Here is a 23355-nt window from a genome sequence, read left to right as displayed (position 1 = left end):
TATATATATACAGTATATATATATATATATATATCTGTGTATGTGCCTGTGTCACTGGATAAATGTTTCTGTGTACCTACAGTATATATGTGTCTGTGTAACTGTAAATATCTGTCTGTATATGTTTTTGTGTAACTGTATACTGTTTATGTGTTTGTACATGTTTTTATGTAACTGTATATGCTGTATGTCTGTACCTATATTTGTTTCAGTGTAACTCTATAAATGTGTATGTGTATATAGGTTTCTGAAACTGTATATTTGTGTCTGTGTATATGTCTGCATAATTACATATGTGTGTAACTTTCTTTTTTAAAAATCACCATGTTTTTTCTAGTGGGCTGCAGTGATTTTTTCTTTATTTTTTAGTGCCATTAGTTCCTTTCTGTCTCTTTTCTGTGCAGGATATTTATTGGGTTCACTCTCCCTGTTTTTATGTAGATATTGGGCTTCGGTGTCAAAGTCCTAAACAGCATTGCACTCACATTTCCCAAACATGAGACCTGTGGGTGTTTAAAGACACTTTTGGATTGAGGTGGGAAATGTGACTATTTGTGATTTGGCGTTTTGTCCCCAATCTTATACTACAAAATCTCTTTTGCCTAATTCCAGTATCGGTGTTAAATCAACCTGCAAACAGAGAGAGGTGTAATGTGATATATATGCATTTTACTGCATCACTGGAACATTATTAAAACTCTAGGTTTGTCCAAGTGGGACCATTCCATCCAACAATATGTGAGGTCAACAGCCAAGCAATATTCATTTATGAATTATTCACCCGTAATTTCACCTCAGGACAACTGTGAAGTTGTCTTTACCACAAAACATTTATTCAAGATAGGGTGAAGTAAAATATTTATGTTAGGTATGGACATTTTACTTAGGCAAAACTACCTGTATATGTGCATGTATAATGTATAGCAGGAACATATTATCACACCTCTAACTTTTTCCAGGTGGGCCTTCTCCAATGAACAAAATGTGAGGTCAACAGCCAAGCATACTACATTGCTGGACTATTAGAAGGTCACCTTCAGTCCAAACGTCTACTTGGGACAACTGTGAGGTCATCTTTACCACAAAACATATACTAAAGAAACAAGTTGAGTCACCTGCCTCTGCTGACACCACAGGAGCAAAGCTTGGACCTGGAGGAGAAGCACAAGATAAGAAAACACAGGACAGGTAATTAATTATTATTAATTACTGGTAACTCCCAGGCTGGACCCTTGTTCTAGGCCTGCAGAGGTGTGATAATATGTTCCTGCTATACATTCATACTGTTAGGGCTCACCTAGGAAACCACATGAATTCCTAGAATCAAGCTAGAGAGGTCTTCACCTATAGCAACTGCCATTTCCATAGAGTTTTATATTCTCACAAGTACTTAGATGCCCCCCAAGACATAAGCTCAAGATAGTAGGAGCTTAAGTAAGAAACGAGGTGGCTGCAGAGAGTTAAGCTGGAGTAGCAACGGGCAGTAAAGTAACCTGAGGCAGATAATTGTACAGGTAGTTATAGACCAGAGACTGAGACAGACTGAGTAAAGGTATGCCAGGAACACATGTTAAACTATCACCTGAGTGTAGTTATGCAGCAGCAGTCTGGCTGAGGGCATCAGAATCAGAAGACAACTGGTGTATCTGTGTAACTGTATATATGTGTCTATGTAACAGTTTATATGTATCTGTAACTGTAGTTATGTGTCTGTAACAATATGTATGTCTGAGTTACTGTATATATATATATATATAAATATGTCTGTGTATATGTATCACTGTAACTATATGTGTCTGTAACTGTATACATGTGTCTGTGTAACTATATGTTCTGTGTACCTGTATATGTCTGTGTAACTGTATATGTCTGTCTGTGTATAAGTTTCCGTGTCACTATGTATATTATAAGGGCACAGTCGTGCCCTTATATTAAGGCTGAATTTAAAAAAACTGAATTCTCCCATAGAGAACTCCTGAGGAAGGGCATGGTGTTTAAGGGGCTACACCTCCAAAGTTATCGGAGGTACTGTGCTGAAATTTAGCATGGGCGGGTAGAACTGTCGCTCGTGCTGCATTCCAAATTTCATGGAAAAAATATAAATAAATAGGTTTTGGAAGTAATCTGAATTTCCAAATGTCAGTTTTTCCTGACACTCTCAATTAGGACCACTTTTCTGCTGTTCTCTATAATGGATTTTTGGGAAGGCATAACTCAGGGTAGTGGATGAATTTAGACTTGGGTTTGTTTTATTAGGTTGCTTTTGTTCCAAGATAGGTACTTTTGGGGATTAGGTTACTGAGAAAGTTACCGTATTACCTCACAAATCCTCCATTGTAGAGATAGGTAGTTCCAACTTGTTGCGCAGCATCAGTAGGAGCAGATGTACTCACTGTGGCTTCACTTGGGTGCACCAAGATGGCTGGCCAGTGCAGGCAGTAGTGGCGCTGGGCTCTTTCTAGAGGGGGCTAATGCAACAGCCAGGGGAGCCCTTTGGCAGCACAGAAGACCTGCCAAAGAAAGAAGACACCGGGAAAGTCCTGGATGGGTGGCGGCCATAAAGAAGAGCTTAAAGGCCGCCGCCCTCCAGGTGAAGACACTGGAGAAGTCCTGGGGAAGTGGCAGCCATGCAAAAGAGCTTAAAGGCTGCCATCCCCCAGGTGATGGTACAGAAAAATAAAATTTTAAAACAATCGGTGTCTGTGTTTTTTCTATAAATTTCTATTACAGGGATACTATAGGTATCAGCGGAGCTCTTTATGCCGTGCATGTTGGTACTTGTGGTTCTCTAAGTACCAGCATGTGGGGAAGACTTGCTGGGGCCTGTAGTGCTTCTGTAAAAGACAATAAATTATATCTTTCTTATGCACTAAACATTACATAATCAACCCGGCACCCACCAGCCTGGGCTTGGGGTGCCCTGGACCCTTTATTGGAGGAAGTCCCCAGGCATTCCCGGCCTGGGGGCTGACTAGCGGTCATTGTTGTTGCTTCGGCCGGGGGTCCCGGTACAAGCGCTTTCCTTGCTGTGGAATTAGCCCCCGCTAGAAAAAGTTTGGTGCTATCTCTGGTAAATACATATGGACCCTTCGCATATTTTTCACCTGTATTTCCAGGACCGACTCAAAGCCCATTTCTGGTTACGCTGAATACGGGGGCCCCCTACATCTTTTGTCCTCCTGTATTTTGTCAACCAGGACTGGTTCTAAAAAGCATGGTGCTGGTTGTGCTTAATATGGAGGACCCTATGTTGTTTGTCCCATGTATTTAGCACAACCAGTACTGGGTGTCCAAAGCCCGCTGCTAGTTGTTGTTTTTTTGGGGGGCCATACCCTGAATAATAGCTACCGAATAAAACAAACCCCAAGTCTAAATTCGCTACATAGACTGCATGTGTGTATTCCAATAAGCACACAATTTTGTGAATTAGCATTTACACCATTTTGTGAGTGACAGCAATTTCACTCTGTGAGAGTACTGAATCTGCAGTTAACCACAGGGTGTGATGGCATACCATATTTTTTTGCGCAAGGAACACTTCCATTAAGGTGATCAGAATTTAATTTTTTCTTTAGTTTAAGTGGCAAAAATTCAGTAGGTTTTGTGAAATTTCAGATCATGTCTAAGAATCCTTAATGGGACATGTGAAACCGTAAGGTTTTTTGTCTAGGGAATATATATATACAGTATATGTATATATATATATATATATATATATATATATATATATATATATATATATATATATCTGTGTATGTGCCTGTGTCACTGGATAAATGTTTCTGTGTACCTACAGTATATATGTGTCTGTGTAACTGTAAATATCTGTCTGTATATGTTTTTGTGTAACTGTATACTGTTTATGTGTTTGTACATGTTTTTATGTAACTGTATATGCTGTATGTCTGTACCTATATTTGTTTCAGTGTAACTGTATAAATGTGTATGTGTATATAGGTTTCTGAAACTGTATATTTGTGTCTGTGTATATTTCTGCATAATTACATATGTGTGTAACTTTCTTTTTTAAAAAACACCATGTTTTTTCTAGTGGGCTGCAGTGATTTGCCTTTATTTTTTAGTGCCATTAGTTCCTTTCTGTCTCTTTTCTGTGCAGGATATTTATTGGGTTCACTCTCCCTGTTTTTATGTAGATATTGGGCTTCGGTGTCAAAGTCCTAAACAGCATTGCACTCACATTTCCCAAACATGAGACCTGTGGGTGTTTAAAGACACTTTTGGATTGAGGTGGGAAATGTGACTATTTGTGATTTGGCGTTTTGTCCCCAATCTTATACTACAAAATCTCTTTTGCCTAATTCCAGTATCGGTGTTAAATCAACCTGCAAACAGAGAGAGGTGTAATGTGATATATATGCATTTTACTGTATCACTGGAACATTATTAAAACTCTAGGTTTGTCCAAGTGGGACCATTCCATCCAACAATATGTGAGGTCAACAGCCAAGCAATATTCATTTATGAATTATTCACCCGTAATTTCACCTCAGGACAACTGTGATGTTGTCTTTACCACAAAACATTTACTCAAGATAGGGTGAAGTAAAATATTTATGTTAGGTATGGACATTTTACTTAGGCAAAACTACCTGTATATGTGCATGTATAATGTATAGCAGGAACATATTATCAAACCTCTAACTTTTTCCAGGTGGGCCTTCTCCAATGAACAAAATGTGAGGTCAACAGCCAAGCATACTACATTGCTGGACTATTAGAAGGTCACCTTCAGTCCAAACGTCTACTTGGGACAACTGTGAGGTCATCTTTACCACAAAACATATACTAAAGAAACAAGTTGAATCACCTGCCTCTGCTGACACCACAGGAGCAAAGCTTGGACCTGGAGGAGAAGCACAAGATAAGAAAACACAGGACAGGTAATTAATTATTATTAATTACTGGTAACTCCCAGGCTGGACCCTTGTTCTAGGCCTGCAGAGGTGTGATAATATGTTCCTGCTATACATTCATACTGTTAGGGCTCACCTAGGAAACCACATGAATTCCTAGAATCAAGCTAGAGAGGTCTTCACCTATAGCAGCTGCCATTTCCATAGAGTTTTATATTCTCACAAGTACTTAGATGCCCCCCAAGACATAAGCTCAAGATAGTAGGAGCTTAAGTAAGAAACGAGGTGGCTGCAGAGAGTTAAGCTGGAGTAGCAACGGGCAGTAAAGTAACCTGAGGCAGATAATTGTACAGGTAGTTATAGACCAGAGACTGAGACAGACTGAGTAAATGTATGCCAGGAACACATGTTAAACTATCACCTGAGTGTAGTTATGCAGCAGCAGTCTGGCTGAGGGCATCAGAATCAGAAGACAACTGGTGTATCTGTGTAACTGTATATATATGTCTATGTAACAGTTTATATGTATCTGTAACTGTAGTTATGTGTCTGTAACAATATGTATGTCTTAGTTACTGTATATATATATAAATATGTCTGTATATATGTATCACTGTAACTATATGTGTCTGTAACTGTATACATGTATCTGTGTAACTATATGTTCTGTGTACCTGTATATGTCTTTGTAACTGTATATGTCTGTCTGTGTATAAGTTTCCGTGTCACTATGTATATTATAAGGGCACAGTCGTGCCCTTATATTAAGGCTGAATTTAAAAAAACGGAATTCTCCCATAGAGAACTCCCGAGGAAGGGCATGGTGTTTAAGGGGCTACACCTCCAAAGTTATCGGAGGTACTGTGCTGAAATTTAGCATGGGCAGGTAGAACTGTCGCTCGTGCTGCATTCCAAATTTCATGGAAAAAACATAAATAAATAGGTTTTGGAAGTAATCTGAATTTCCAAATGTCAGTTTTTTCTGACACTCTCAATTAGGACCACTTTTCAGCTGTTCTCTATATTGGATTTTTGGGAAGGCATAACTGAGGGTAGTGGATGAATTTAGACTTGGGTTTGTTTTATTAGGTTGCTTTTGTTCCTAGATAGGTACTTTTGGGGTTTAGGTTACTGAGAAAGTTACCGTATTACCTCACAAATCCGCCATTGTAGAGATAGGTAGTTCCAACTTGTTGCGCAGCATCAGTAGGAGCAGATGTACTCACTGTGGCTTCACTTGGGTGCACCAAGATGGCTGGCCAGTGCAGGCGGTAGTGGCGCTGGGCTCTTTCTAGAGGGGGCTAATGCAACAGCCAGGGGAGCCCTTTGGCAGCACAGAAGACCTGCCAAAGAAAGAAGACACCGGGAAAGTCCTGGATGGGTGGCGGCCATAAAGAAGAGCTTAAAGGCCGCCGCCCTCCAGGTGAAGACACTGGAGAAGTCCTGGGGAAGTGGCAGCCATGCAAAAGAGCTTAAAGGCTGCCATCCCCCAGGTGATGGTACAGAAAAATAAAATTTTAAAACAATCGGTGTCTGTGTTTTTTCTATAAATTTCTTTTACAGGGGTACTATAGGTATCAGCGGAGCTCTTTATGCCGTGCTTGTTGGTACTTGTGGTTCTCTAAGTACCAGCATGTGGGGAAGACTTGCTGGGGCTTGTAGTGCTTGTGTAAAAGACAATAAATTATATCTTTCTTATGCACTAAACATTACATAATCAACCCGGCACCCACCAGCCTGGGCTTGGGGTGCCCTGGAGAGGGGGAACCCTTTATTGGAGGAAGTCCCCAGACATTCCCGGCCTGGGGGCTGACTAGCGGTCATTGTTGATGCTTCGGCCGGGGGTCCCAGTAAAAGCGGTTTCCTTGCTGTGGAATTAGCCCCCGCTAGAAAAAGTTTGGTGCTATCTCTGGTAAATACATATGGACCCTTTGCATATTTTTCACCTGTATTTCCAGGACCGACTCAAAGCCCATTTCTGGTTACGCTGAATACGGGGGCCCCCTACATCTTTTGTCCTCCTGTATTTTGGCAACCAGGACTGGTTCTAAAAAGCCTGGTGCTGGTTGTGCTTAATATGGAGGACCCTATGTCGTTTGTCCCATGTATTTAGCACAACCAGTACTGGGTGTCCAAAGCCCGCTGCTAGTTGTTGTTTTTTTGGGGGGGCCATACCCTGAAAAATAGCTACCGAATAAAACAAACCCCAAGTCTAAATTCGCTACATAGACGGCATGTGTGTATTCCAATAAGCACACAATTTTGTGAATTAGCATTTACACCATTTTGTGAGTGACAGCAATTTCACTCTGTGAGAGTACTGAATCTGCAGTTAAACACAGGGTGTGATGGCATACCATATTTTTTTGCGCAAGGAACACTTCCATTAAGGTGATCGGAATTTCATTTTTTTTTTAGTTTAAGTGGCACAAATTCAGTAGGTTTTGTGAAATTTCAGATCATGTCTAAGAATCCTTAATGGGACATGTGAAACCGTAAGGTTTTTTGTCTAAGGAATATATATATATATATACAGTATATATATATATATATATATATATCTGTGTATGTGCCTGTGTCACTGGATAAATGTTTCTGTGTACCTACAGTATATATGTGTCTGTGTAACTGTAAATATCTGTCTGTATATGTTTTTGTGTAACTGTATACTGTTTATGTGTTTGTACATGTTTTTATGTAACTGTATATGCTGTATGTCTACCTATATTTGTTTCAGTGTAACTGTATAAATGTGTATGTGTATATAGGTTTCTGAAACTGTATATTTGTGTCTGTGTATATGTCTGCATAATTACATATGTGTGTAACTTTCTTTTTTTAAAAACAACATGTTTTTTCTAGTGGGCTGCAGTGATTTGCCTTTATTTTTTAGTGCCATTAGTTCCTTTCTGTCTCTTTTCTGTGCAGGATATTTATTGGGTTCACTCTCCCTGTTTTTATGTAGATATTGGGCTTCGGTGTCAAAGTCCTAAACAGCATTGCACTCACATTTCCCAAACATGAGACCTGTGGGTGTTTAAAGACACTTTTGGATTGAGGTGGGAAATGTGACTATTTGTGATTTGGCGTTTTGTCCCCAATCTTATGCTACAAAATCTATTTTGCCTAATTCCAGTATCGGTGTTAAATCAACCTGCAAACAGAGAGAGGTGTAATGTGATATATATGCATTTTACTGCATCGCAGGAACATTATTAAAACTCTAGGTTTGTCCAAGTCGGACCATTCCATCCAACAATATGTGAGGTCAACAGCCAAGCAATATTCATTTATGAATTATTCACCCGCAATTTCACCTCAGGACAACTGTGAAGTTGTCTTTACCACAAAACATTTACTCAAGATAGGGTGAAGTAAAATATTTATGTTAGGTATGGACATTTTACTTAGGCAAAACTACCTGTATATGTGCATGTATAATGTATAGCAGGAACATATTATCACACCTCTAACTTTTTCCAGGTGGGCCTTCTCCAATGAACAAAATGTGAGGTCAACAGCCAAGCATACTACATTGCTGGACTATTAGAAGGTCACCTTCAGTCCAAACGTCTACTTGGGACAACTGTGAGGTCATCTTTACCACAAAACATATACTAAAGAAACAAGTTGAGTCACCTGCCTCTGCTGACACCACAGGAGCAAAGCTTGGACCTGGAGGAGAAGCACAAGATAAGAAAACACAGGACAGGTAATTAATTATTATTAATTACTGGTAACTCCCAGGCTGGACCCTTGTTCTAGGCCTGCAGAGGTGTGATAATATGTTCCTGCTATACATTCATACTGTTAGGGCTCACATAGGAAACCACATGAATTCCTAGAATCAAGCTAGAGAGGTCTTCACCTATAGCAGCTGCCATTTCCATAGAGTTTTATATTCTCACAAGTACTTAGATGCCCCCCAAGACATAAGCTCAAGATAGTAGGAGCTTAAGTAAGAAACGAGGTGGCTGCAGAGAGTTAAACTGGAGTAGCAACGGGCAGTAAAGTAACCTGAGGCAGATAATTGTACAGGTAGTTATAGACCAGAGACTGAGACAGACTGAGTAAAGGTATGCCAGGAACACATGTTAAACTATCACCTGAGTGTAGTTATGCAGCAGCAGTCTGGCTGAGGGCATCAGAATCAGAAGACAACTGGTGTATCTGTGTAACTGTATATATGTGTCTATGTAACAGTTTATATGTATCTGTAACTGTAGTTATGTGTCTGTAACAATATGTATGTCTGAGTTACTGTATATATATATATATATATATATAAATATGTCTGTATATATGTATCACTGTAACTATATGTGTCTGTAACTGTATACATGTTTCTGTGTAACTATATGTTCTGTGTACCTGTATATGTCTTTGTAACTGTATATGTCTGTCTGTGTATAAGTTTCCGTGTCACTATGTATATTATAAGGGCACAGTCGTGCCCTTATATTAAGGCTGAATTTTAAAAAACTGAATTCTCCCATAGAGAACTCCCGAGGAAGGGCATGGTGTTTAAGGGGCTACACCTCCAAAGTTATCGGAGGTACTGTGCTGAAATTTAGCATGGGCGGGTAGAACTGTCGCTCGTGCTACATTCCAAATTTCATGGAAAAAACATAAATAAAAAGGTTTTGGAAGTAATCTGAATTTCCAAATGTCAGTTTTTTCTGACACTCTCAATTAGGACCACTTTTCAGCTGTTCTCTATATTGGATTTTTGGGAAGGCAGAACTGAGGGTAGTGGATGAATTTAGACTTGGGTTTGTTTTATTAGGTTGCTTTTGTTCCAAGATAGGTACTTTTGGGGTTTAGGTTACTGAGAAAGTTACCGTATTACCTCACAAATCCGCCATTGTAGAGATAGGTAGTTCCAACTTGTTGCGCAGCATCAGTAGGAGCAGATGTACTCACTGTTGCTTCACTTGGGTGCACCAAGATGGCTGGCCAGTGCAGGCGGTAGTGGCGCTGGGCTCTTTCTAGAGGGGGCTAATGCAACAGCCAGGGGAGCCCTTTGGCAGCACAGAAGACCTGCCAAAGAAAGAAGACACCGGGAAAGTCCTGGATGGGTGGCGGCCATAAAGAAGAGCTTAAAGGCCGCCGCCCTCCAGGTGAAGACACCGGAGAAGTCCTGGGGAAGTGGCAGCCATGCAAAAGAGCTTAAAGGCTGCCATCCCCCAGGTGATGGTACAGGAAAAATAAAATTTTAAAGCTATCGGTGTCTGTGTTTTTTCTATAAATTTCTATTACAGGGATACTATAGGTATCAGCGGAGCTCTTTATGCCGTGCATGTTGGTACTTGTGGTTCTCTAAGTACCAGCATGTGGGGAAGACTTGCTGGGGCCTGTAGTGCTTCTGTAAAAGACAATAAATTATATCTTTCTTATGCACTAAACATTACATAATCAACCCGGCACCCACCAGCCTGGGCTTGGGGTGCCCTGGAGAGGGGGAACCCTTTATTGGAGGAAGTCCCCAGACATTCCCGGCCTGGGGGCTGACTAGCGGTCATTGTTGATGCTTCGGCCGGGGGTCCCAGTAAAAGCGGTTTCCTTGCTGTGGAATTAGCCCCCGCTAGAAAAAGTTTGGTGCTATCTCTGGTAAATACATATGGACCCTTTGCATATTTTTCACCTGTATTTCCAGGACCGACTCAAAGCCCATTTCTGGTTACGCTGAATACGGGGGCCCCCTACATCTTTTGTCCTCCTGTATTTTGGCAACCAGGACTGGTTCTAAAAAGCCTGGTGCTGGTTGTGCTTAATATGGAGGACCCTATGTCGTTTGTCCCATGTATTTAGCACAACCAGTACTGGGTGTCCAAAGCCCGCTGCTAGTTGTTGTTTTTTTGGGGGGGCCATACCCTGAAAAATAGCTACCGAATAAAACAAACCCCAAGTCTAAATTCGCTACATAGACGGCATGTGTGTATTCCAATAAGCACACAATTTTGTGAATTAGCATTTACACCATTTTGTGAGTGACAGCAATTTCACTCTGTGAGAGTACTGAATCTGCAGTTAAACACAGGGTGTGATGGCATACCATATTTTTTTGCGCAAGGAACACTTCCATTAAGGTGATCGGAATTTCATTTTTTTTTTAGTTTAAGTGGCACAAATTCAGTAGGTTTTGTGAAATTTCAGATCATGTCTAAGAATCCTTAATGGGACATGTGAAACCGTAAGGTTTTTTGTCTAAGGAATATATATATATATATACAGTATATATATATATATATATATATATCTGTGTATGTGCCTGTGTCACTGGATAAATGTTTCTGTGTACCTACAGTATATATGTGTCTGTGTAACTGTAAATATCTGTCTGTATATGTTTTTGTGTAACTGTATACTGTTTATGTGTTTGTACATGTTTTTATGTAACTGTATATGCTGTATGTCTACCTATATTTGTTTCAGTGTAACTGTATAAATGTGTATGTGTATATAGGTTTCTGAAACTGTATATTTGTGTCTGTGTATATGTCTGCATAATTACATATGTGTGTAACTTTCTTTTTTTAAAAACAACATGTTTTTTCTAGTGGGCTGCAGTGATTTGCCTTTATTTTTTAGTGCCATTAGTTCCTTTCTGTCTCTTTTCTGTGCAGGATATTTATTGGGTTCACTCTCCCTGTTTTTATGTAGATATTGGGCTTCGGTGTCAAAGTCCTAAACAGCATTGCACTCACATTTCCCAAACATGAGACCTGTGGGTGTTTAAAGACACTTTTGGATTGAGGTGGGAAATGTGACTATTTGTGATTTGGCGTTTTGTCCCCAATCTTATGCTACAAAATCTATTTTGCCTAATTCCAGTATCGGTGTTAAATCAACCTGCAAACAGAGAGAGGTGTAATGTGATATATATGCATTTTACTGCATCGCAGGAACATTATTAAAACTCTAGGTTTGTCCAAGTCGGACCATTCCATCCAACAATATGTGAGGTCAACAGCCAAGCAATATTCATTTATGAATTATTCACCCGCAATTTCACCTCAGGACAACTGTGAAGTTGTCTTTACCACAAAACATTTACTCAAGATAGGGTGAAGTAAAATATTTATGTTAGGTATGGACATTTTACTTAGGCAAAACTACCTGTATATGTGCATGTATAATGTATAGCAGGAACATATTATCACACCTCTAACTTTTTCCAGGTGGGCCTTCTCCAATGAACAAAATGTGAGGTCAACAGCCAAGCATACTACATTGCTGGACTATTAGAAGGTCACCTTCAGTCCAAACGTCTACTTGGGACAACTGTGAGGTCATCTTTACCACAAAACATATACTAAAGAAACAAGTTGAGTCACCTGCCTCTGCTGACACCACAGGAGCAAAGCTTGGACCTGGAGGAGAAGCACAAGATAAGAAAACACAGGACAGGTAATTAATTATTATTAATTACTGGTAACTCCCAGGCTGGACCCTTGTTCTAGGCCTGCAGAGGTGTGATAATATGTTCCTGCTATACATTCATACTGTTAGGGCTCACATAGGAAACCACATGAATTCCTAGAATCAAGCTAGAGAGGTCTTCACCTATAGCAGCTGCCATTTCCATAGAGTTTTATATTCTCACAAGTACTTAGATGCCCCCCAAGACATAAGCTCAAGATAGTAGGAGCTTAAGTAAGAAACGAGGTGGCTGCAGAGAGTTAAACTGGAGTAGCAACGGGCAGTAAAGTAACCTGAGGCAGATAATTGTACAGGTAGTTATAGACCAGAGACTGAGACAGACTGAGTAAAGGTATGCCAGGAACACATGTTAAACTATCACCTGAGTGTAGTTATGCAGCAGCAGTCTGGCTGAGGGCATCAGAATCAGAAGACAACTGGTGTATCTGTGTAACTGTATATATGTGTCTATGTAACAGTTTATATGTATCTGTAACTGTAGTTATGTGTCTGTAACAATATGTATGTCTGAGTTACTGTATATATATATATATATATATATAAATATGTCTGTATATATGTATCACTGTAACTATATGTGTCTGTAACTGTATACATGTTTCTGTGTAACTATATGTTCTGTGTACCTGTATATGTCTTTGTAACTGTATATGTCTGTCTGTGTATAAGTTTCCGTGTCACTATGTATATTATAAGGGCACAGTCGTGCCCTTATATTAAGGCTGAATTTTAAAAAACTGAATTCTCCCATAGAGAACTCCCGAGGAAGGGCATGGTGTTTAAGGGGCTACACCTCCAAAGTTATCGGAGGTACTGTGCTGAAATTTAGCATGGGCGGGTAGAACTGTCGCTCGTGCTACATTCCAAATTTCATGGAAAAAACATAAATAAAAAGGTTTTGGAAGTAATCTGAATTTCCAAATGTCAGTTTTTTCTGACACTCTCAATTAGGACCACTTTTCAGCTGTTCTCTATATTGGATTTTTGGGAAGGCAGAACTGAGGGTAGTGGATGAATTTAGACTTGGGTTTGTTTTATTAGGTTGCTTTTGTTCCAAGATAGGTACTTTTGGGGTTTAGGTTACTGAGAAAGTTACCGTATTACCTCACAAATCCGCCATTGTAGAGATAGGTAGTTCCAACTTGTTGCGCAGCATCAGTAGGAGCAGATGTACTCACTGTTGCTTCACTTGGGTGCACCAAGATGGCTGGCCAGTGCAGGCGGTAGTGGCGCTGGGCTCTTTCTAGAGGGGGCTAATGCAACAGCCAGGGGAGCCCTTTGGCAGCACAGAAGACCTGCCAAAGAAAGAAGACACCGGGAAAGTCCTGGATGGGTGGCGGCCATAAAGAAGAGCTTAAAGGCCGCCGCCCTCCAGGTGAAGACACCGGAGAAGTCCTGGGGAAGTGGCAGCCATGCAAAAGAGCTTAAAGGCTGCCATCCCCCAGGTGATGGTACAGGAAAAATAAAATTTTAAAGCTATCGGTGTCTGTGTTTTTTCTATAAATTTCTATTACAGGGATACTATAGGTATCAGCGGAGCTCTTTATGCCGTGCATGTTGGTACTTGTGGTTCTCTAAGTACCAGCATGTGGGGAAGACTTGCTGGGGCCTGTAGTGCTTCTGTAAAAGACAATAAATTATATCTTTCTTATGCACTAAACATTACATAATCAACCCGGCACCCACCAGCCTGGGCTTGGGGTGCCCTGGAGAGGGGGAACCCTTTATTGGAGGAAGTCCCCAGACATTCCCGGCCTGGGGGCTGACTAGCGGTCATTGTTGATGCTTCGGCCGGGGGTCCCAGTAAAAGCGCTTTCCTTGCTGTGGAATTAGCCCCCGCTAGAAAAAGTTTGGTGCTATCTCTGGTAAATACATATGGACCCTTCGCATATTTTTCACCTGTATTTCCAGGACCGACTCAAAGCCCATTTCTGGTTACGCTGAATACGGGGGCCCCCTACATCTTTTGTCCTCCTGTATTTTGGCAACCAGGACTGGTTCTAAAAAGCCTGGTGCTGGTTGTGCTTAATATGGAGGACCCTATGTCGTTTGTCCCATGTATTTAGCACAACCAGTACTGGGTGTCCAAAGCCCGCTGCTAGTTGTTGTTTTTTTGGGGGGGCCATACCCTGAATAATAGCTACCGAATAAAACAAACCCCAAGTCTAAATTCGCTACATAGACTGCATGTGTGTATTCCAATAAGCACACAATTTTGTGAATTAGCAATTACACCATTTTGTGAGTGACAGCAATTTCACTCTGTGAGAGTACTGAATCTGCAGTTAACCACAGGGTGTGATGGCATACCATATTTTTTTGCGCAAGGAACACTTCCATTAAGGTGATCAGAATTTCATTTTTTTTTTAGTTTAAGTGGCAAAAATTCAGTAGGTTTTGTGAAATTTCAGATCATGTCTAAGAATCCTTAATGGGACATGTGAAACCGTAAGGTTTTTTGTCTAAGGAATATATATATATACAGTATATATATATATATATATATATATCTGTGTATGTGCCTGTGTCACTGGATAAATGTTTCTGTGTACCTACAGTATATATGTGTCTGTGTAACTGTAAATATCTGTCTGTATATGTTTTTGTGTAACTGTATACTGTTTATGTGTTTGTACATGTTTTTATGTAACTGTTTTTGCTGTATGTCTGTACCTATATTTGTTTCAGTGTAACTGTATAAATGTGTATGTGTATATAGGTTTCTGAAACTGTATATTTGTGTCTGTGTATATGTCTGCATAATTACATATGTGTGTAACTTTCTTTTTTAAAAAACACCATGGGCCTGATTCAGAGCCGTTCGCTATTTGCGGTCGTTCGTTCAAAAACAAGGGGTGGCTATTCAAATGATCATTTCGCAAATTGCAGTCTGTTCACACCTCTAAGTCTGAATGAGCGAGCAAAACATACGCTCGTTTATTTGTTAAAAACGCCCCCTGGCCGCACGCACCATATGTCATGTCCGCTATTTATTAGATTAATTGAGTACATCGACCAGCGTATGAACTGCTCGCTATTCTTGTGGTTGGTTTTTGCTACCACAATCTTGCGAGCAGTTCTGGCTATAAAATAACCCAGTGACGTGGTCAATGATGCTGCTGTATTAATTATGCACACCCATAAAACACCCGTTTTGACCTTTAAGCACGCCTGCGTTCGGATCTCCACTCCCCATTTTCAAGCACCTTCCCCTGTTACCACCCACATACGCCTCATTCTGTCACTCAAAATAGCAGGCATTCGCTATATTGCGAGCACATGAATTTCGGCCGCACTGACTGGTTCGCGCATGCGTATAACGATCCGTACGCATGCGCAGATGTGCGAACTTCGCTCGTAACGAGCGTACTGCCGCTAGCGAGTGGCTCTGAATGAGGGCCCATGTTTTTTCTAGTTGGCTGCAGTGATTTGCCTTTATTTTTTAGTGCCATTAGTTCCTTTCTGTCTCTTTTCTGTGCAGGATATTTATTGGGTTCACTCTCCCTGTTTTTATGTAGATATTGGGCTTCGGTGTCAAAGTCCTAAACAGCATTGCACTTACATTTCCCAAAAATGAGACATGTGGGTGTTTAAAGACACTTTTGGATTGAGGTGGGAAATGTGACTATTTGTGATTTGGCGTTTTGTCCCCAATCTTATACTACAAAATCTCTTTTGCCTAATTCCAGTATCGGTGTTAAATCAACCTGCAAACAGAGAGAGGTGTAATGTGATATACATATATACATTTTACTGCATCGCAGGAACATTATTAAAACTCTAGGTTTGTCCAAGTCGGACCATTCCATCCAACAATATGTGAGGTCAACAGCCAAGCAATATTCATTTATGAATTATTCACCCGTAATTTCACCTCAGGACAACTGTGAAGTTGTCTTTACCACAAAACATTTACTCAAGATATGGTGAAGTAAAATATTTATGTTAGGTATGGACATTTTACTTAGGCAAAACTACCTGTATATGTGCATGTATAATGTATAGCAGGAACATATTATCACACCTCTAACTTTTTCCAGGTGGGCCTTCTCCAATGAACAAAATGTGAGGTCAACAGCCAAGCATACTACATTGCTGGACTATTAGAAGGTCACCTTCAGTCCAAACGTCTACTTGGGACAACTGTGAGGTCATCTTTACCACAAAACATATACTAAAGAAACAAGTTGAGTCACCTGCCTCTGCTGACACCACAGGAGCAAAGCTTGGACCTGGAGGAGAAGCACAAGATAAGAAAACACAGGACAGGTAATTAATTATTATTAATTACTGGTAACTCCCAGGCTGGACCCTTGTTCTAGGCCTGCAGAGGTGTGATAATATGTTCCTGCTATACTTTCATACTGTTAGGGCTCACCAAGGAAACCACATGAATTCCTAGAATCAAGCTAGAGAGGTCTTCACCTATAGCAGCTGCCATTTCCATAGAGTTTTATATTCTCACAAGTACTTAGATGCCCCCCAAGACATAAGCTCAAGATAGTAGGAGCTTAAGTAAGAAACGAGGTGGCTGCAGAGAGTTAAGCTGGAGTAGCAACGGGCAGTAAAGTAACCTGAGACAGATAATTGTACAGGTAGTTATAGACCAGAGACTGAGACAGACTGAGTAAAGGTATGCCAGGAACACATGTTAAACTATCACCTGAGTGTAGTTATGCAGCAGCAGTCTGGCTGAGGGCATCAGAATCAGAAGACAACTGGTGTATCTGTGTAACTGTATATATGTGTCTATGTAACAGTTTATATGTATCTGTAACTGTAGTTATGTGTCTGTAACAATATGTATGTCTGAGTTACTGTATATATATATAAATATGTCTGTATATATGTATCACTGTAACTATATGTGTCTGTAACTGTATACATGTGTCTGTGTAGCTATATGTTCTGTGTACCTGTATATGTCTTTGTAACTGTATATGTCTGTCTGTGTATAAGTTTCCGTGTCACTATGTATATTATAAGGGCACAGTCGTGCCGTTATATTAAGGCTGAATTTAAAAAAACTGAATTCTCCCATAGAGAACTCCCGAGGAAGGGCATGGTGTTTAAGGGGCTACACCTCCAAAGTTATCGGAGGTACTGTGCTGAAATTTAGCATGGGCGGGTAGAACTGTCACTCGTGCTGCATTCCAAATTTCATGGAAAAAACATAAATAAATAGGTTTTGGAAGTAATCTGAATTTCCAAATGTCAGTTTTTTCTGACACTCTCAATTAGGACCACTTTTCAGCTATTCTCTATAATGGATTTTTGGGAAGGCATAACTCAGGGTAGTGGATGAATTTAGACTTGGGTTTGTTTTATTAGGTTGCTTTTGTTCCAAGATAGGTACTTTTGGGGTTTAGATTACTGAGAAAGTTACCGTATTACCTCACAAATCCGCCATTGTAGAGATAGGTAGTTCCAACTTGTTGCGCAGCATCAGTAGGAGCAGATGTACTCACTGTGGCTTCACTTGGGTGCACCAAGATGGCTGGCCAGTGCAGGCGGTAGTGGCGCTGGGCTCTTTCTAGAGGGGGCTAATGCAACAGCCAGGGAAGCCCTTTGGCAGCACAGAAGACCTGCCAAAGAACGAAGACACCGGGAAAGTCCTGGATGGGTGGCGGCATAAAGAAGAGCTTAAAGGCCGCCGCCCTCCAGGTGAAGACACTGGAGAAGTCCTGGGGAAGTGGCAATCATGCAAAAGAGCTTAAAGGCTGCCATCCCCCAGGTGATGGTACAGAAAAATAAAATTTTAAAACAATCGGTGTCTGTGTTTTTTCTATAAATTTCTATTACAGGGATACTATAGGTATCAGCGGAGCTCTTTATGCCGTGCATGTTGGTACTTGTGGTTCTCTAAGTACCAGCATGTGGGGAAGACTTGCTGGGGCCTGTAGTGCTTCTGTAAAAGACAATAAATTATATCTTTCTTATGCACTAAACATTACATAATCAACCCGGCACCCACCAGCCTGGGCTTGGGGTGCCCTGGACCCTTTATTGGAGGAAGTCCCCAGGCATTCCCGGCCTGGGGGCTGACTAGCGGTCATTGTTGTTGCTTCGGCCGGGGGTCCCGGTAATAGCGCTTTCCTTGCTGTGGAATTAGCCCCCGCTAGAAAAAGTTTGGTGCTATCTCTGGTAAATACATATGGACCCTTCGCATATTTTTCACCTGTATTTCCAGGACCGACTCAAAGCCCATTTCTGGTTACGCTGAATACGGGGGCCCCCTACATCTTTTGTCCTCCTGTATTTTGGCAACCAGGACTGGTTCTAAAAATCATGGTGCTGGTTGTGCTTAATATGGAGGACCCTATGTTGTTTGTCCCATGTATTTAGCACAACCAGTACTGGGTGTCCAAAGCCCGCTGCTAGTTGTTGTTTTTTTGGGGGGCCATACCCTGAATAATAGCTACCGAATAAAACAAACCCCAAGTCTAAATTCGCTACATAGACTGCATGTGTGTATTCCAATAAGCACACAATTTTGTGAATTAGCATTTACACCATTTTGTGAGTGACAGCAATTTCACTCTGTGAGAGTACTGAATCTGCAGTTAACCACAGGGTGTGATGGCATACCATATTTTTTTGCGCAAGGAACACTTCCATTAAGGTGATCAGAATTTAATTTTTTCTTTAGTTTAAGTGGCAAAAATTCAGTAGGTTTTGTGAAATTTCAGATCATGTCTAAGAATCCTTAATGGGACATGTGAAACCGTAAGGTTTTTTGTCTAGGGAATATATATATACAGTATATGTATATATATATATATATATATATATATCTGTGTATGTGCCTGTGTCACTGGATAAATGTTTCTGTGTACCTACAGTATATATGTGTCTGTGTAACTGTAAATATCTGTCTGTATATGTTTTTGTGTAACTGTATACTGTTTATGTGTTTGTACATGTTTTTATGTAACTGTATATGCTGTATGTCTGTACCTATATTTGTTTCAGTGTAACTGTATAAATGTGTATGTGTATATAGGTTTCTGAAACTGTATATTTGTGTCTGTGTATATTTCTGCATAATTACATATGTGTGTAACTTTCTTTTTTAAAAAACACCATGTTTTTTCTAGTGGGCTGCAGTGATTTGCCTTTATTTTTTAGTGCCATTAGTTCCTTTCTGTCTCTTTTCTGTGCAGGATATTTATTGGGTTCACTCTCCCTGTTTTTATGTAGATATTGGGCTTCGGTGTCAAAGTCCTAAACAGCATTGCACTCACATTTCCCAAACATGAGACCTGTGGGTGTTTAAAGACACTTTTGGATTGAGGTGGGAAATGTGACTATTTGTGATTTGGCGTTTTGTCCCCAATCTTATACTACAAAATCTCTTTTGCCTAATTCCAGTATCGGTGTTAAATCAACCTGCAAACAGAGAGAGGTGTAATGTGATATATATGCATTTTACTGCATCACTGGAACATTATTAAAACTCTAGGTTTGTCCAAGTGGGACCATTCCATCCAACAATATGTGAGGTCAACAGCCAAGCAATATTCATTTATGAATTATTCACCCGTAATTTCACCTCAGGACAACTGTGATGTTGTCTTTACCACAAAACATTTACTCAAGATAGGGTGAAGTAAAATATTTATGTTAGGTATGGACATTTTACTTAGGCAAAACTACCTGTATATGTGCATGTATAATGTATAGCAGGAACATATTATCAAACCTCTAACTTTTTCCAGGTGGGCCTTCTCCAATGAACAAAATGTGAGGTCAACAGCCAAGCATACTACATTGCTGGACTATTAGAAGGTCACCTTCAGTCCAAACGTCTACTTGGGACAACTGTGAGGTCATCTTTACCACAAAACATATACTAAAGAAACAAGTTGAATCACCTGCCTCTGCTGACACCACAGGAGCAAAGCTTGGACCTGGAGGAGAAGCACAAGATAAGAAAACACAGGACAGGTAATTAATTATTATTAATTACTGGTAACTCCCAGGCTGGACCCTTGTTCTAGGCCTGCAGAGGTGTGATAATATGTTCCTGCTATACATTCATACTGTTAGGGCTCACCTAGGAAACCACATGAATTCCTAGAATCAAGCTAGAGAGGTCTTCACCTATAGCAGCTGCCATTTCCATAGAGTTTTATATTCTCACAAGTACTTAGATGCCCCCCAAGACATAAGCTCAAGATAGTAGGAGCTTAAGTAAGAAACGAGGTGGCTGCAGAGAGTTAAGCTGGAGTAGCAACGGGCAGTAAAGTAACCTGAGGCAGATAATTGTACAGGTAGTTATAGACCAGAGACTGAGACAGACTGAGTAAATGTATGCCAGGAACACATGTTAAACTATCACCTGAGTGTAGTTATGCAGCAGCAGTCTGGCTGAGGGCATCAGAATCAGAAGACAACTGGTGTATCTGTGTAACTGTATATATATGTCTATGTAACAGTTTATATGTATCTGTAACTGTAGTTATGTGTCTGTAACAATATGTATGTCTTAGTTACTGTATATATATATAAATATGTCTGTATATATGTATCACTGTAACTATATGTGTCTGTAACTGTATACATGTATCTGTGTAACTATATGTTCTGTGTACCTGTATATGTCTTTGTAACTGTATATGTCTGTCTGTGTATAAGTTTCCGTGTCACTATGTATATTATAAGGGCACAGTCGTGCCCTTATATTAAGGCTGAATTTAAAAAAACGGAATTCTCCCATAGAGAACTCCCGAGGAAGGGCATGGTGTTTAAGGGGCTACACCTCCAAAGTTATCGGAGGTACTGTGCTGAAATTTAGCATGGGCAGGTAGAACTGTCGCTCGTGCTGCATTCCAAATTTCATGGAAAAAACATAAATAAATAGGTTTTGGAAGTAATCTGAATTTCCAAATGTCAGTTTTTTCTGACACTCTCAATTAGGACCACTTTTCAGCTGTTCTCTATATTGGATTTTTGGGAAGGCAGAACTGAGGGTAGTGGATGAATTTAGACTTGGGTTTGTTTTATTAGGTTGCTTTTGTTCCTAGATAGGTACTTTTGGGGTTTAGGTTACTGAGAAAGTTACCGTATTACCTCACAAATCCGCCATTGTAGAGATAGGTAGTTCCAACTTGTTGCGCAGCATCAGTAGGAGCAGATGTACTCACTGTGGCTTCACTTGGGTGCACCAAGATGGCTGGCCAGTGCAGGCGGTAGTGGCGCTGGGCTCTTTCTAGAGGGGGCTAATGCAACAGCCAGGGGAGCCCTTTGGCAGCACAGAAGACCTGCCAAAGAAAGAAGACACCGGGAAAGTCCTGGATGGGTGGCGGCCATAAAGAAGAGCTTAAAGGCCGCCGCCCTCCAGGTGAAGACACTGGAGAAGTCCTGGGGAAGTGGCAGCCATGCAAAAGAGCTTAAAGGCTGCCATCCCCCAGGTGATGGTACAGAAAAATAAAATTTTAAAACAATCGGTGTCTGTGTTTTTTCTATAAATTTCTTTTACAGGGGTACTATAGGTATCAGCGGAGCTCTTTATGCCGTGCTTGTTGGTACTTGTGGTTCTCTAAGTACCAGCATGTGGGGAAGACTTGCTGGGGCTTGTAGTGCTTGTGTAAAAGACAATAAATTATATCTTTCTTATGCACTAAACATTACATAATCAACCCGGCACCCACCAGCCTGGGCTTGGGGTGCCCTGGAGAGGGGGAACCCTTTATTGGAGGAAGTCCCCAGACATTCCCGGCCTGGGGGCTGACTAGCGGTCATTGTTGATGCTTCGGCCGGGGGTCCCAGTAAAAGCGCTTTCCTTGCTGTGGAATTAGCCCCCGCTAGAAAAAGTTTGGTGCTATCTCTGGTAAATACATATGGACCCTTTGCATATTTTTCACCTGTATTTCCAGGACCGACTCAAAGCCCATTTCTGGTTACGCTGAATACGGGGGCCCCCTACATCTTTTGTCCTCCTGTATTTTGGCAACCAGGACTGGTTCTAAAAAGCCTGGTGCTGGTTGTGCTTAATATGGAGGACCCTATGTCGTTTGTCCCATGTATTTAGCACAACCAGTACTGGGTGTCCAAAGCCCGCTGCTAGTTGTTGTTTTTTTGGGGGGGCCATACCCTGAATAATAGCTACCGAATAAAACAAACCCCAAGTCTAAATTCGCTACATAGACGGCATGTGTGTATTCCAATAAGCACACAATTTTGTGAATTAGCATTTACACCATTTTGTGAGTGACAGCAATTTCACTCTGTGAGAGTACTGAATCTGCAGTTAAACACAGGGTGTGATGGCATACCATATTTTTTTGCGCAAGGAACACTTCCATTAAGGTGATCGGAATTTCATTTTTTTTTTAGTTTAAGTGGCACAAATTCAGTAGGTTTTGTGAAATTTCAGATCATGTCTAAGAATCCTTAATGGGACATGTGAAACCGTAAGGTTTTTTGTCTAAGGAATATATATATATATATATACAGTATATATATATATATATATATATATATCTGTGTATGTGCCTGTGTCACTGGATAAATGTTTCTGTGTACCTACAGTATATATGTGTCTGTGTAACTGTAAATATCTGTCTGTATATGTTTTTGTGTAACTGTATACTGTTTATGTGTTTGTACATGTTTTTATGTAACTGTATATGCTGTATGTCTACCTATATTTGTTTCAGTGTAACTGTATAAATGTGTATGTGTATATAGGTTTCTGAAACTGTATATTTGTGTCTGTGTATATGTCTGCATAATTACATATGTGTGTAACTTTCTTTTTTTAAAAACAACATGTTTTTTCTAGTGGGCTGCAGTGATTTGCCTTTATTTTTTAGTGCCATTAGTTCCTTTCTGTCTCTTTTCTGTGCAGGATATTTATTGGGTTCACTCTCCCTGTTTTTATGTAGATATTGGGCTTCGGTGTCAAAGTCCTAAACAGCATTGCACTCACATTTCCCAAACATGAGACCTGTGGGTGTTTAAAGACACTTTTGGATTGAGGTGGGAAATGTGACTATTTGTGATTTGGCGTTTTGTCCCCAATCTTATACTACAA

This window comes from Taudactylus pleione, unplaced genomic scaffold (genome assembly GCF_031769625.1).
Source record: "Taudactylus pleione unplaced genomic scaffold, aTauple2 ptg000032l, whole genome shotgun sequence".
Classification (NCBI taxonomy): Eukaryota; Metazoa; Chordata; class Amphibia; order Anura; family Myobatrachidae; genus Taudactylus; species Taudactylus pleione.
Note: the sequence above shows the minus strand (reverse complement) of the source record.